Source organism: Triticum aestivum, chromosome 2A (assembly GCF_018294505.1).
Source record: "Triticum aestivum cultivar Chinese Spring chromosome 2A, IWGSC CS RefSeq v2.1, whole genome shotgun sequence".
In the NCBI taxonomy this organism is placed as follows: Eukaryota; Viridiplantae; Streptophyta; class Magnoliopsida; order Poales; family Poaceae; genus Triticum; species Triticum aestivum.
This window is the reverse complement of record NC_057797.1, coordinates 400,626,309-400,641,388: the sequence shown is the minus strand read 5'-3', so window position 1 is coordinate 400,641,388 and position 15,080 is coordinate 400,626,309.

Below are 15,080 nucleotides of genomic sequence, written 5' to 3'. Positions count from 1 at the left end.
CAACCTGAATTCTTTGATCTGACCGTTCACTAAAAGCAAAAATATTCTAAACATATGCCATACAAGTATACACAAAAAATCAAGGATTTCTTTTCCTTTCTGAGTTGACTGAAACTGACAAGGAGCTAAGCTGAGCTGAATACAACAAACACTCGAGCCAAATAAAACAAAAAAACATTGATCTTCCAGAAAACAGAGAGGCTAAACAGAGAGAGATTCACACGTTAAGGGAAAGAAATGGAAGTCAACATTAGGTTTAAGCAAGGTGCATCTCAAGAGTGACATCTTTGTGTATTTTCATACTATTGTCCACTCGAGTTTCAGAAAATACTGTGAAATAGATATAATATTCTTGTCAACAAATGATACGAGTGTATGGACTCCCACATGTCTGATAATAAGGGATCACATTTAGAAATAGAGGGGAGGAGTACTAGGACTTTGTAGACTTTTGCTTAGGTCAACCAACTTTTTAGTCATCATGATTGACTGAATTACTTACCCTTTTCCTTGTGCAAATCCATGTCACATTTTCAGTGACTTGTAGACAATAATAAATGTTACAAAAAAATCGCCAACGTTTGTGATTGCAGGTACACAAGGATACACTCAAGCTGGGGGAGGTCACAACGTTGAGTGAGATGCTATCATGTGTTGGTCATGGTGCACTCACATTAAAAAAATTGTTTCTTTGAATATTTACAATCCAAAACTCTTGAGTATTTCTGAAACTTCAACTATAGTATCTAACAATGGATGTGCCTTGCTTACACTATATTCCCCAAATATTTGTATCAAATATTCCCTATAAAAACTGAATTCAGCGATGAATATTTACTCAGTGCAATGCTTACACTCCATTCCCTGAATATTTCAAGCATTCCCTGTACAAACTGAATTCATTGATGAATTACCAGTTAGTGCAACATTTAAACTGTATTCCTGTACAAATTCTGTTCAATCACCGACCAACCGAACAACAATGAAGTGGACAGGGATTAGGAGGTATAGGGGATAAACCCCAACGAGAATTAAAGTGATAGACATAGGTTTCACTCAAACCACATGGTGATCAATTCCCTGTTGGGAACAAATCCCAAACAACTAAATATTTCCCAGGTGGTACAGTATATCTCTGAAATTGTAACAAGCCCGAAGCTCCTCTCTCTCATATGATTTGATCGCAAAGACAGGGGAATGGATCCATCTCTCCTATATGATAGTCCATCCCCTTCATTATCTACCAAATCACATCCCACGGCCATGTCTCGAGGTGGCGACGAATAAGGTCACTGGATGAGAGGAGACCGAAAGGAGGAAGGGAAGGAGGGTTACCTCGGAGGCCAGTCTCGCCCGTACACGGTGACGGAGAAGAAGGGCAGCCGGAGGAGCGGCGCGCCGCCGGCGGGCAGGCAGGATGGGCAGATAGAGGAGCAGGGGACGCTAGCAGACGACTTGCAGCTTTCCTACCGCAGCCTCGCGGGTTCTAAATTCTTCGCTGCCCACAAAGCCGCCGCTCCCCTGTCCGTCGTCGCCTTCCCGCCGCCCTGTCCATCGCCGCCTTCCCGCCGCCCCACTATCCGTCGTCCCCTTCCCGCCGCCCTGTCCATCGCCGCCTTCCCGCCGCCCCCTGTCCGTCCGCCTTCCAGCCTTTCCGCTCAGCGGGAGGAGATTGGATGATTGATTTGTGTCGTACTAGATCTAGATCGATCCGGACTTGAAGGCGAATATCAATCTGGATCGAAGAATAAAAGTGGTGGACTTCGCGCGATTTGGTTTTGCTTGGACGGTTAGAACAGATTTTCGCGCCACATATCCCTAAAAAAATGTTTTTCGCGCCACACAATGTGTAACGACGTGTCTACTTTATTTCTTTTTGTGCTGAATTAATTTTTTAATTTAAATTTTGTATATTTGTAGTCTTATAATAGATACAAGACGAGGGGGCTGGAGGCTGGGGGCTTCCAAGAGCCACGTGCTATTGCTTGCATCTTGGGCGGAGCTCAAGCCCCAGCCTCGCGATGCATCTTCAAGCAGTTTGCCCGCGAGGTGAATAATGTCCTCCCCAGACTCGAGGCCACACACCCGCTTAGGTGGTCCAAGTGCGCCATCACCTTCTGTTCTGCGGACCAGCTCAAGTCCGCGGCTACCGCTGGCGCTCTCCCGATGCTTTGTTCACCCGTTATCAGCAACATTCAAGTCACCAAGACCCTCATCGACGGCGGCGCAGGGCTCAACGTCCTGTCCGTCGAGACGTTCGACAGCCTCCAAGTATCGTATGATCAGCTTCAGCCTACCAAGCCCTTCTCAGGGGTAACCGACGGCTCCACCACTCCGCTAGGGCAGGTCCGCCTCCCTGTCACCTTCGGGCAGCGCGACAACTACCGCACCGAGCTCATGGACTTCGACGTCGCCCACATTCGCCTACCGTACAATGCCATCCTCGGGTACCCAGCTCTGGCCAAGTTCATGGCGGTGACCCACCATGGCTACAACGTCCTCAAGATGCCAGGAAGCGGTGGGATCATCACGGTCCCATATGAAGAAAGAGACGCAGTGTGCTCCCTAGAGCGCACCTTTCAAGCCGCGTCAATTGAAGACCCCGACAGCAAGAGCGAGTGCCCTCCTGAGGCCACCCCAAGAAGAAGAAGCAGCTACTCCGCACAGGGCCTCAGGAGAGCGGCGCCTCAAGCAGTTCCACGTCAGGATCGGCGCCCGCGCCTGGGGCGCCTCCCTCCCTAGCATAGGAAGGCGCGCCCTCCTCGGGCAGGGCTCGGGGGCTCTCCTCTTGAGGGCCTCAAACCATGCAAACGTCACGAGGGAGGCGTTCGGGCACCACTTGGAGGCGTGCTTTGCGGCACGTTTCCCTCAGGAGGACACAAGGCGAGGAGCGCCCAACACTCAGGAGTTCATAGCCAAGGTCACTCAGGAGCTGCAGGATGCAAAGGCCATGCGCGGCCATCGCCGCTCACCTGGCGCAGCCCCCCCATCCAGGCAAGGATGTCGGGCTGCGCGTCTGCATCGACATCCCAGGGCTCAACAGGGCCGCATCTCAGGAGCTCTTCTGGCCTTCGCACGCGGGACATTGCGAGGGTCCGCCGCACAAATACGTTCGCATGCCATTCGGCCTACCGAGCGTGGTGTCCGCCTTCCAGCGCAACGTGCGGAGAGCCTTGGCGGCTCAGAAGGCCAGGCACCACGCTGTCCTGGCGGAGATGGAGATGGTCCTCAAGGAACCGCCTGGACCCCAGGGCCTCCTGAGGCTCAGGGCCCTGGTGGCTCGTGAGGAGCAACTCCTTCATCGCACATCTTCAGTTGCTCCAACACCCCTTCTGCAACAGAACCAGGTGACATTTCCAAAGTTTATTTAGCTGGGAGCGCCCCCACGGCTGCATCATTCCCATGCCGTGTGAGTCCGTCCCTACGGCGTGTATCCCTTTTTATGTCTTTAGCTTACCTTGCTGGGGGCACCCCCCGAGCTGCATCATCCCCAAGCCGCTCGGGACTGACCCAGTGGCATGTATCGTTCATGCATTTACTTGAGCTAGTTGCTTTCCATGCTTAATCTATCTACGACTATCACCTGCTTGATTGTCACCCCACCACGGGAGCCGCGCGCCGATCGTTTTTCTTCAGGACCCTTCGCGTGAGGAGGGTAGGCACGGCGTCTGTGCTCGGGTCCGTCCCTGCGGCGTCGATAAATCCAGCGGCTGAGCTCTGTCTGGCGGGTCGGTCCCGTTCACGTCACCTCCTGGGGCCGTTGGTGCTTAGCTTCTTCACGCGATAACCTCAGGAGACTCGTTTGGTGCAGGTTGTCTAACCACCTCACAGGACCACCACAACAAACAAGAATCAAGACCAGCCGCAAACCGCCTTGAGGTAGGGCCTCGTGAGTCCCGCGCTGGCTCACGAGTGCCTAGACACACCTCGTCCAGCCCTGCCGTGCAAGCCACATGTCAGGGTGGGGCTGTACACGCCCCGGGGGCTCTCCGCAGTAGGGAGTCCCCTCTCACGTATCAGTGGAAGCACCATGCTCCGTGCTGGCCGTCGACACTGCCGAGGAGCGGCTATGCCCATGCATGTACGGAAGCGCTATGCTCCGCACTAGTGATAATGTGGGGACCCCGACTCGCAAGTCGTGATCACCGAATGCACGTGTACAGTGATCCCAGAGATCAATGCTCACTGAACACACAAAAGCCGAATAACAAGAGTCTTACATCCATTCATACCATCTTACACAAATAGTGACCAACATGGTCAAGTCTTACATTGATAAAGCCTTAAGGGCTGAACATCAAATGAAACATAGCAGCGGAAATCGTCGTCGATAAGTAGAACCCATGCCATCTGCCTTAACCCTACAGGCATTCTGACTGGGAACGTCCTAGTTCGCATGATCGTCTCCAAAGAACTCTTCTTCGAACTCCGGTTCTCCCATGCCTGGTCAATTAAATAACCAGTGGCAAGCCAATGAGTACTTTGAATGTACTCGCAAGCAACCCATGATTTGGTTCAAGGTACAGTAATGCATGACATAGGTAAAGTTTTGCATAAAGCTAGTTTTGAGTGCAGGACATGTTCAACATCCTATAAAGCATGCATCAAGAGAATTCAAGTAACCATAAGATCTGGTCACAGATATCAACATAAATAGAAAGGGGCACCAACCCATTTATCATAAACAGAGAGGGCACCAACCCATCTCAATCGTGTCAAGTCCTCTGACTCGATCCAAGACAACACCATCATCTCACACACACCGGGTTTGAAAACAAGTGGACGTAGCCCAAGAGCGGTTACCCAACTGTCCTTGACCGTGGACACGGCTATTCGAATAGTTTTACACTCTGCAGAGGTTGCACACTTTACCCACTAGATCCGGGGAACTTCCGTGTCATCCACGACCCGCGGTACCTCAAGTACCCGGGGTAAGCACCCGATCACTACCTTTCCCTAGACGACACTAACATGGAGTCCACTCGATTGGTAGTAACCCCCGTGCCGAACATTTCACATCATAAAGTTGTGGAGCCTCGCTCCCATTTCCATCACATACCACAAGCACGGGGTACCAACGGTGTGTCCGGTGCCCTGTGAAAACAGTCATGGCCGCCCTACCTGGCACGACCCCGTCCCAAGAGAGAGCACCAACTCTCCCCCGTCACTAGTAATGCGGGCTCCAAGCTAGTATCGGTCTAGGTACTCAATAATGCCCTTTCCCATATAAGGGTAGAGTGGTCGTGCTTGTAAGGTTGGAATAACGGTCGCAACTCCGACCAATCCGTTTTGAAAACAACACACACCTTCCTTGGCACACCACTTCGTCATCAAGTGGTCACCCATCTCATCATCTCCCTCGGGCATAGGTGGCACCCGACGGGGTTTTCGAAAAGACTTTTGAAATCACATTGCCTCCTTCACCATGCACAAACCCACCCCATTTGCGTAGCATCTACATTTGCATCCTACCTACTCCCACCGGCATAACCCTCATAAGAAGGTAGGGCCATGCACACTGCAAGTATCAGTGAGGAAGTAATCGTGGTAACCAACCCACGTGGTTCACCATCTCATCATGATTCCGATGCATCGATAATAAAGAGCTAAAAATGACATGCATATAAAGGGGTATCATAGTCATGGTCAAAGGGCTGCTTGCCTTGGTTGGCTTGATCTTCAAAGTATTCAGGCTCTGCTCCTCCTTCTTCCTCAGCTACCTCGTCAAACACGGGATCTAACGTCGCAAGAAAACAACGGGAAAAATAAGACAATAATAAAAACAGAAAAGTCAAAGTGCTCACAAAAATGTCAACTTATTTTTGTAAAATACTAGGAGGAAGGCTAGGAAGGGGACAACTTTTGGTTTTGGTTCTGGAGCAGCAAAATAGGAGTTATGGATTTTCAAAGGCTTATTTAAATGCTAACAACCACATTTAAATATTTACAGAGAAGAAAAGGTGGTTGGATTTGAATGAAAGTTGCACCATTAAATAGGTGGCAATATTCTAGGAATTTAGAAATTGGAATCAATGCATTTGGATTAATATTCTGTCCTGTGGAATTTTTGGAAATAAGACAGAAAAGGAAAAAAGAAAAACGGCGTTGTGCCACTGGGCCAGAGAGGCCACAGCAGCAGCAGGCCCAGGGAAGAACCAGCCCACGCGGCCGCCACGTCGAAGGCGTAAAGGCTGAATACGCCTTCGGCCGACGGCGGATCGGTGCGCGCGCGCGCGCGCACGTTTTAAACCTGACGGGTGGATCCCACCCGTCAGGGCGTGTGGCTGACGGGCCGGCTCCACGGCGGCCGTCGTCTACCTCCGGCCAGAGGCGACGGCGAGCTCGCCGGCGGCGGTACAGGGCACGGGAAGGGATGCGGAGACTACCGTCGGACTCAGGGGCGAGTCGCGGTTCTGGTGGTGGTGGAGACGGTCGCCGGAGTGGCCTGCTTCGCCGGCGACGAGGTCCCGCGGCGGAGGCGCTTCGGGCGTCGGTGGCTCCGGCCGATTCCGGCTGCAAAACAAGGGGAAAATAGGGGGGAAAGAATCAGTGGCGCCTCGCGGTTTCAGATCGAGAGAGAGCTGGTGCGGAGAAGGCCTGCACCGTGCGGACGCCGACGAGCCGAGGCGGCGGAGCTCGAGCTCGATCTCGAGCTCGGGTGGTTCTGGAGAGGGAGGAGTGGTGCGGGAGGCCGATTGGGTGTGTGGAGGGGCGACAGGGAGGAAGAGAGAGGCTCGGGGGCGCCTTATATGGGCTGGCCGCGGTTCACCGTAGGCGTGGCCTACGGGCGCCCGCGGGATCGGCTCTGGAGGCCGTGGGAGAGGAGTTGGAGCTGTCCACGGTGTTCGTGGGGATGGAGTAGGGCGCCAGGGAGGAGGAGAGAGAGCGGGGGAGGGTTCTGGCGCCCGCGCGTGTGAGGCCGGCCATTGGCCGAGCCGGGCGGCGTCGGGCACGCGCTGTAGGAGGGGAGAGAGAGGGAGAGACAATGGGGACGGCACGGCGGCGTGTCGCAGACGTCGAGACACATCAACTGGCGCGATGGGAAGGCACGAGGCGGTCGGGAGGCGCGGTGTCAACGGTCGGCGCTCTGGCAGGCGCTCCAGAGCGCGACTTTGGCCGGCATCCGCGGGTTTTCCGCATCGCGCGCGCGTCCTTTTCTGTCTGGAGGCTACAGTGGAAGGGGGCAAAACCTGGAAAGAGCCTGGGATGCTCTGGGGTGCAGAGGGGAGAGAGAGAGGCTGGGAGAGAGAAGGGAAGCTGTTGTCCAGAGAGGACAAACGTGATTCCCTCCTTCCTCCACATTGCTTCCTCGGGTAGAAAAGTGTCTAAGTGACTGAGGGGAGTGAGGAGGGGTTGTGGTAAAAAGATGAACTCAAGGAGATTAGTGAAAGTAGCAAAAAGAGGCTTTTTAGTATTTTGCCAGAAGGTGTTTGATGGAGTTTTGGGTAAGCTAATGACTTCCACTGGCCAAGATACTCCATGGGGTGAAATGTCACATATATTTAGAGCCTTCCACCCATTTTGAGCTTATTTGGACAAAGTTGCCAATGCAACTTTTGCAAACCCTAGAAATGGGCAGAAATGGATTTGTGTAGATCCAGTGGAGTAAATCATTTCTCCTTGATGTGCCACTTAGTGTGGTAGCCTTATTTGGTCACATGATCAGGCTCACCAAAGTTGGGGTCCTGGAGAAAAAGTTGGTAGTGCAAAGTAGTTCAAACTTGATTCTGGTCAGAGAGGGTTTTGAGGCACTTTGACCAAGACTTACTATTCCCCAACCTGTGCCATTTGGTCCAGATGCATCATTAGACCAATGAAGCATGTCCACCAAGTTTGAGCACATTTGGACATACTTGGCAATGTAAAGTTGATCAAACTTCAGAATGGACAGAGATAGTTTTGAGGGGTTTTGATGGTGTTATCTTGTTCTCCAAGTCATGAGACTTGGCAAGATCATCTAATATGTCCTATGTGACATGATGAAATTTTCCTGGAATTTTTGGAGAATATTTCCTTTGTAAATATTTCAAAAGCTTGAAATATCCAGAAAGGGTTTTAGAGGGATTTGACCAATATTTTGAACATGACCAGGTGTTGAAACTCTTATATATGGACAATATATGTCCTATGAGTTTCCCTAAATTTTGTCAAATATTTTTGAAACAGTAAAGTAATTTTTTCCTATTAAAGACCATTTCTGGCCTTAAGAAAAATCCTTTAAATAAAATAGAACAGTAACTTTTAAAATTATATTTTTGTGGTTTCTGGGTATCCTATATCTAATAGGAGTCAAATATATTTTTGGAAAGATTTTTACTGCCCTTAATCAAGTACTTGCAGTGCAAACCTCAATTCAGGGGTTTTTGGAAAACTAATTTTAGAAAATACTTTCTGGCCAAATTATTTTTTGTAAGAAAATTCTATATAGCACTATTCACATGGCATGGTCATTGGTCAGGAGCTTGGGGTAAGGAGATGGAATTTAGAGGGTAGAGTAGTTGACTTCAAGAAGCACTTGAAAGAAACACAGAGAGGAAACCAACTCCAAATAAAAGCCAAATAATGCAAAAAGTTTTTGTTGGTCCAAATTTTCATGCTTTAATATTGAAAATGAAATGTTACAAAATGCAGGGTGTGACAGACCTACCCCCCTTACAAGAATCTCGTCCCCGAGATTCGTAAACTAGGCTTAAAAGAGATACGGAAATTCGGATCTAAGGTAGTCTTCACGCTCCCAAGTTGCTTCTGCTTCGGTGTGATTGCTCCATTGGACTTTGAAGTACTTGATGGTGCGGCTTCGAGTGCGTCGTTCAGCCTCATCCAGAATGCAGATGGGCCGCTCACGATAAGTCAAATCAGGTTGAAGATCAATGGCTTGATGATTGACGTCCTTGTAGAGGTCGGGCTTGTCTGGAACTTGGAGACACTTCCGGAGTTGTGACACGTGGAACACGTTGTGCACATCAGAAAGTTCAGGTGGAAGTTCCAACTGGTAAGCCACCTCCCCTCGTTGCTCAGTGATCTTGAAGGGCCCAATGTATCTCGGAGCGAGCTTTCCCTTGACATGAAAGCGCTGGGCTCCTTTGAGAGGGGTGACCCGGAGATAGACATGGTCTCCAACTCGGAAGTTTATGTCTCTGCGACGTGAGTCCGCATAGCTCTTCTGCCTTGACTTGGCAGACTTCAGACGCTCTCTGACAAGCTGGACTTGCTCTTCTGCTTCACGAAGGATATCAGGCCCAAAGACAAGTCCTTCTCCGGTCTCCGACCAGTTGAGAGGTGTACGGCACTTCCGCCCGTATAACACTTCAAATGGTGCCATCTGAAGGCTGGCCTGATAACTGTTGTTGTAAGAGAACTCGGCGAAAGGGAGGCAATCTTCCCACTTAGCTCCATAAGCTAAGACACAGGCTCGGAGCATGTCTTCGAGTATTTGATTCACTCGCTCGGTCTGACCTCCGGTCTGTGGGTGGAAAGCAGTGCTGAAGGACAACTTGGTCCCCATAGCCTCCTGGAATTTCTTCCAAAACCTTGAGGTGAACTGTGTTCCTCGATCTGACACAATCTCCTTGGGAACACCATGAAGGCTCACGATTCGGTTGATGTAGAGACTGGCTAACTGGTTCCCCTTGTAGGTCGTCTTGACAGGAATGAAGTGGGCCACCTTGGTCAAATGGTCAACGATGACCCATATTGAGTCATGTCCCTTGCTTGACCTGGGTAAACCGGTGATGAAGTCCATCCCGACTCTGTCCCACTTCCATTCAGGCACCTTAAGGGGTTGCAACAATCCAGCGGGTCGCTGATGCTCAGCTTTGACTCTCTGGCATACGTCGCATTTTGCAACATAGGTGGCAATCTCCCTTTTCATCCCGTGCCACCAAAATCTTTCCTTCAGGTCTTGATACATCTTGGTGCCTCCAGGGTGGATGGAATATGGGCTGTCATGAGCTTCTTGCAAGATCAGGTTCTTGAGCTCAACCTTGTTGGGCACGCAGATGCGATTCCCAAACCACACAATTCCTTTCTCATCTTCTGAGAATCCTGAGGCTTTGCCTGCTTTGATCTTCCTCTTGATGCCTTCAATACTCTCATGCCCCTTCTGAGCTTTCTTGATATCATCCATCAAGGTAGGTTTAACTTCGAGGCTGGCCAAGAATCCTGGTGCAACCAGTTCCAACCCGAAGCTTTCAAGTTCTTCATACAAGGCGGGTAGCTTGTGCTTTAGCATAGCATTCAAGGAGCAAGCCTTCCTGCTCAACGCGTCTGCTACCACATTAGCCTTTCCAGGGTGGTATTGAACACTGAGGTCATAATCCTTTATCAACTCCAGCCATCTTCTCTGCCTCATGTTCAATTCCCTCTGAGTGAAAATATACTTCAGACTTTTGTGATCCGTGTATACCTCACATCGCTTCCCCAAGAGGTAATGTCGCCAAGTCTTCAGGGCATGAACCACTGCTGCTAGCTCAAGGTCATGAGTAGCGTAGTTCTCTTCGTGAGGTCGTAGATGCCTTGAAAGGTAGGCCACGACTCTGCCTTCTTGCATCAGAACACCTCCCAGTCCGATTCTTGACGCATCACAATATATCACAAACTCCTTGTGTATATCTGGTGTGGCCAGAACTGGAGCGGTGGTTAGCCTCTTCTTCAGCTCCTGGAAGCTTTCTTCGCACTTCGGCGTCCATTCGAACTTCTTGTCCTTCTTCAAGAGCTGAGTCATGGGTCGGGCAATGCTTGAGAATCCTTCAACGAACTTGCGGTAATATCCCGCGAGTCCGAGGAAGCTTCTGACTTCCTTCACATTGCTCGGGGATTGCCATTCAGTCACGGCTTCTATCTTGGCAGGGTCGACTGACAATCCCTCTTCTGTTAGAACATGTCCCAGAAATCCAACTTCACGCAGCCAGAATTCACACTTGCTGAACTTGGCATACAGTTGGTGCTCTCGAAGCTTGTCTAGGACCATCCTCAAGTGTTGCTCGTGATCTCCTTCCGACTTCGAGAAGACAAGAATGTCATCAATGAAGACGACGACGAACTTGTCCAAATATTCCATGAAGACCTTATTCATGAGATACATGAAGTAAGCTGGGGCATTGGTCAACCCAAAGGACATGACCGTGCATTCATACAGGCCATATCTGGTTACGAATGCCGTCTTCGGAATATCTTGGGGTCTGATCTTCAGTTGGTAGTACCCAGATCTGAGGTCGATCTTGGAGAACACCTTGGCCCCATTGAGTTGATCAAACAGATCTTCAATCTTGGGAAGTGGGTACTTGTTCTTGATTGTAACCTCGTTGAGGGAGCGGTAGTCAATGCATAAGCGGATGGTACCGTCCTTCTTTGCCACAAACAAAACAGGTGATCCCCAAGGGGAGGCACTAGGGCGGATAAATCCCTTCCTCAACTGCTCTTCCAACTGCTTCTTCAATTCTGCTAACTCCTCCGATCCCATCCTATAAGGCTTCTTATAGATGGGTCCTGCTTAGGGTATGAGCTCGATGATGAACTCAATGTCTCGGTCAGGAGGCATTCCTGGTAGCTCATCAGGAAAAACATCGGGATACTCGCATACTACAGGCACTTGTTCCAATCCAACTTCAGTCAGACAGTTGGCTTGGTTGGCTTGAGCAGAAGAGGGGTTGGAGGCAAATTTGACTTTGACTCCTCGGTCATTGGTCATAGTGACCGTCCGGTTGGCGCAATCAATCAAGCCTTGGTGCTTGCTGAGCCAATCCATTCCCAAGATCACATCCAAGCCTTGTGATTTTAGGATGATAAGGTCTGCTAGGAAGTCTACCCCGTTAATGGTAATCCCGACTCCTTTACATCCTATCTTGGCTCTCATCTCTGCTCCGGGGGTTTGTACCACCATAGGGTTATTCAGGGGTGTAGGGGTCATGCCACTTTTTAATGCAAAACTTTGGGTGACAAAAGAATGCGTGGCTCCAGAATCAAACAAAATAGTTGCGGGTGCTGAATTGACAAGGAACGTACCCAGCACGACGTCCGGGTCTTCCTGGGCTTCTTCCACGGTGACATGATTCACACGACCCCTGCCATTGTTGGGCAAGTTGCGGGGAGCTTGGTTCCTTGGTGGCATTCCACGGCCTTGTCCCGGGTTCTGCGCATTGGGGCGCGGGGCGTCAGGTTTCTTGTTGGGGCAATTCTTGGAGTAATGCCCTGGCTGTCCACATCCGAAACAAGTGACTTGATTGGGGACGACGCCCTTGCCAGCATTGTTATTGGGGTTGTTGTAAGCTGGCCTGGGGTTGGCATACTGCTGAGGTGGATAGTTGGTGCGAGGTGCAGGAGCTCTTGGCTGCTGATAGGTTGGCTTGACCGGGGCTGGCTGCCACGGGCGAGGCTTCTGGTTGCTGGAGCTACCCTTGCTGATCATCTTGCGCTTACGAGTGTCATCCAAGGCACGTCGCTTGTCCTCAAGCATGAGTGCCTTGTTCACCAGATCAGGAAAGGTTGGGCAGTCACACACAACAAGCGAGTACTGCAGAGTCTGGTTAAGGCCTTCCATGAAGCGCTCCCTTTTGGCAGCATCAGTGCTGACATCCTCAGGGGCATACCTTGAGAGAACACTGAACTTCTGCATGTACTCCTTGACAGTGCTACTACCTTGCTTCAGGGCTCGGAACTCACGTTTCTTGATGGCCATGATTCCAGAAGGGATGTGGGCCTTGCGGAATTCCGTCTTGAAGGTGTCCCAAGTGATGTCTTGCTCAACATGCATAGCCTTGAATCCATCCCACCAAGCTCTGGCAGTCCCCCCGAGACAGTGGGCAGCATACGCCACTTTATCACGGTCCTCAGTGCATCCGACTAGTGCCAGCAGATCCTCAATGGTGCGGACCCAGTCGTCTGCATCCAGGGGTTCAGCAGTCTCGATGAAAGTGGGTGGTGCATGCTTCTTGAATTCCACCAGTGTGGAACGTCCATGGCCGTGCCCCGCCGGCTGGCGGTTGACAGCCTGAGCAATCATCTGGAGGGCTGCAGTGTTGGCTTGGCGCTCCTCTCGAAAGGCTTGGAGAAGCTGAGCCATATCCATGCTTGGAGGAGGTGGTGGTGGAGTCTGTCCTTGGGCTTGGTCCTGGCTGGCTCCGGCCTCAGCAGAACCTCCGGCTTCTTGCGGCTGGGTAGAGGTACCAGTACGTGTTACAACAGGCATCCTGTTGGAGCGGTCAAGGTCTCATGATTGGGAACAACAATGAGGGAAAGCAGTATGGATGGAATGCCTAGTAAGGGGGTGGTGTGACACAATTAAGTTAAACAAAGGCCAGAAGGGCCAAACTCATGCATTAAAACCAAATGAGGAATGTAGTCATTTACAAGTTCCCGAAGGGAAAGTACGACTTCATGAAAGCAAGCTGAACGCAAACGCAACATAACATGGTTTCACAAGAACCATTACAAGGACTCGACTTCGCAAAAGGGGGTACACGACCTATCCTACCATAGGCTACGAGCTAGCCTATCCTAGTCCTGAACGGAGTCTAAGTGGTGGAATGCTCGGTCGGGTATTCTGGCTCCTCTGGGTCTTCCTCCTCATCTTCATCTGTCTTGGTCTCCTCATCGCTTGAGGAAGCGGGGGAGTGAAGGAGCTGAACACGGCGCTGCTTTGCTGGTGGCGTCTTGAAGAGGTTGCGGTACTCCTTTGCCGTCATACGGCGTGGCTGAGGTGGTCCCTCGGCATGTGCGACCTGTGGGGGTCGTCCGCCTCGATACGCTACTGCGGGCTGTCCAGGGGGCGCTCCATCCTTCTTGATCCTGTCTGCCTTCATCTGAACTATGCGTAGGAGCTCCTTGGTCTCGCGGAGTTCCTTCCGAAGCTCCGTCGACTCCGAGGCCAGGTGTTGTGCCAGACTATCAGCACACAAGCTAAAGTAGGTCTGGAAGCGGAGAGAAAGTCCCTCGTCCAAGGGTGGTGCTGGTGCGCTGCTCTCGTCATCACCTTCCTTACGATAAGGCAGGTAACAAGTGGCTGGCTCTCTCGCCATCTCTGGCAGGAGATCCCGGAGGCGAGTCAGCGCCTTGAGGGCAGCAGTCTCCACGGCGAGAAGCAGTGTCGCCATCTGGGGTCCCTCAAAGAACCAGCTCGTCGGGGCGTCATTCGCCCTCACGACTACCTCCACGTGATACTCCTTCTTGGTGCTGTCGACCCAGTGCTCGTGGTAGGAGAAGGTGGGGACTCGAGTGAACTGGCACTTCCTGAGGCTATCCTCAAGAAGCACATGAAACCCAGTGGTCAGGAAGTCCTCGGGTACGGCGGCCATCTACAAAAAGTGGAAGGGAAGGGTCAATAAAGGAATGTGACCTATGTTTGGGATACTAACATAAACATAGGTATATGGGTAACCTGGTGGATAGTCTCGCGCTAACTAACGTCCATGCTAACTAAGGCTTCCTACAGTCAGGATGGCTCTGATACCAGCTCTGTGGGGACCCCGACTCGCAAGTCGTGATCACCGAATGCACGTGTACAGTGATCCCAGAGATCAATGCTCACTGAACACACAGAAGCCGAATAACAAGAGTCTTACATCCATTCATACCGTCTTACACAAATAGTGACCAACATGGTCAAGTCTTACATTGATAAAGCCTTAAGGGCTGAACATCAAATGAAACATAGCAGCGGAAATCGTCGTCGATAAGTAGAACCCATGCCATCTGCCTTAACCCTACAGGCATTCTGACTGGGAACGTCCTAGTTCGCATGATCGTCTCCAAAGAACTCTTCTTCGAACTCCGGTTCTCCCATGCCTGGTCAATTAAATAACCAGTGGCAAGCCAATGAGTACTTTGAATGTACTCGCAAGCAACCCATGATTTGGTTCAAGGTACAGTAATGCATGACATAGGTAAAGTTTTGCATAAAGCTAGTTTTGAGTGCAGGACATGTTCAACATCCTATAAAGCATGCATCAAGAGAATTCAAGTAACCATAAGATCTGGTCACAGATATCAACATAAATAGAAAGGGGCACCAACCCATTTATCATAAACAGAGAGGGCACCAACCCATCTCAATCGTGTCAAGTCCTCTGACTTGATCCAAGACA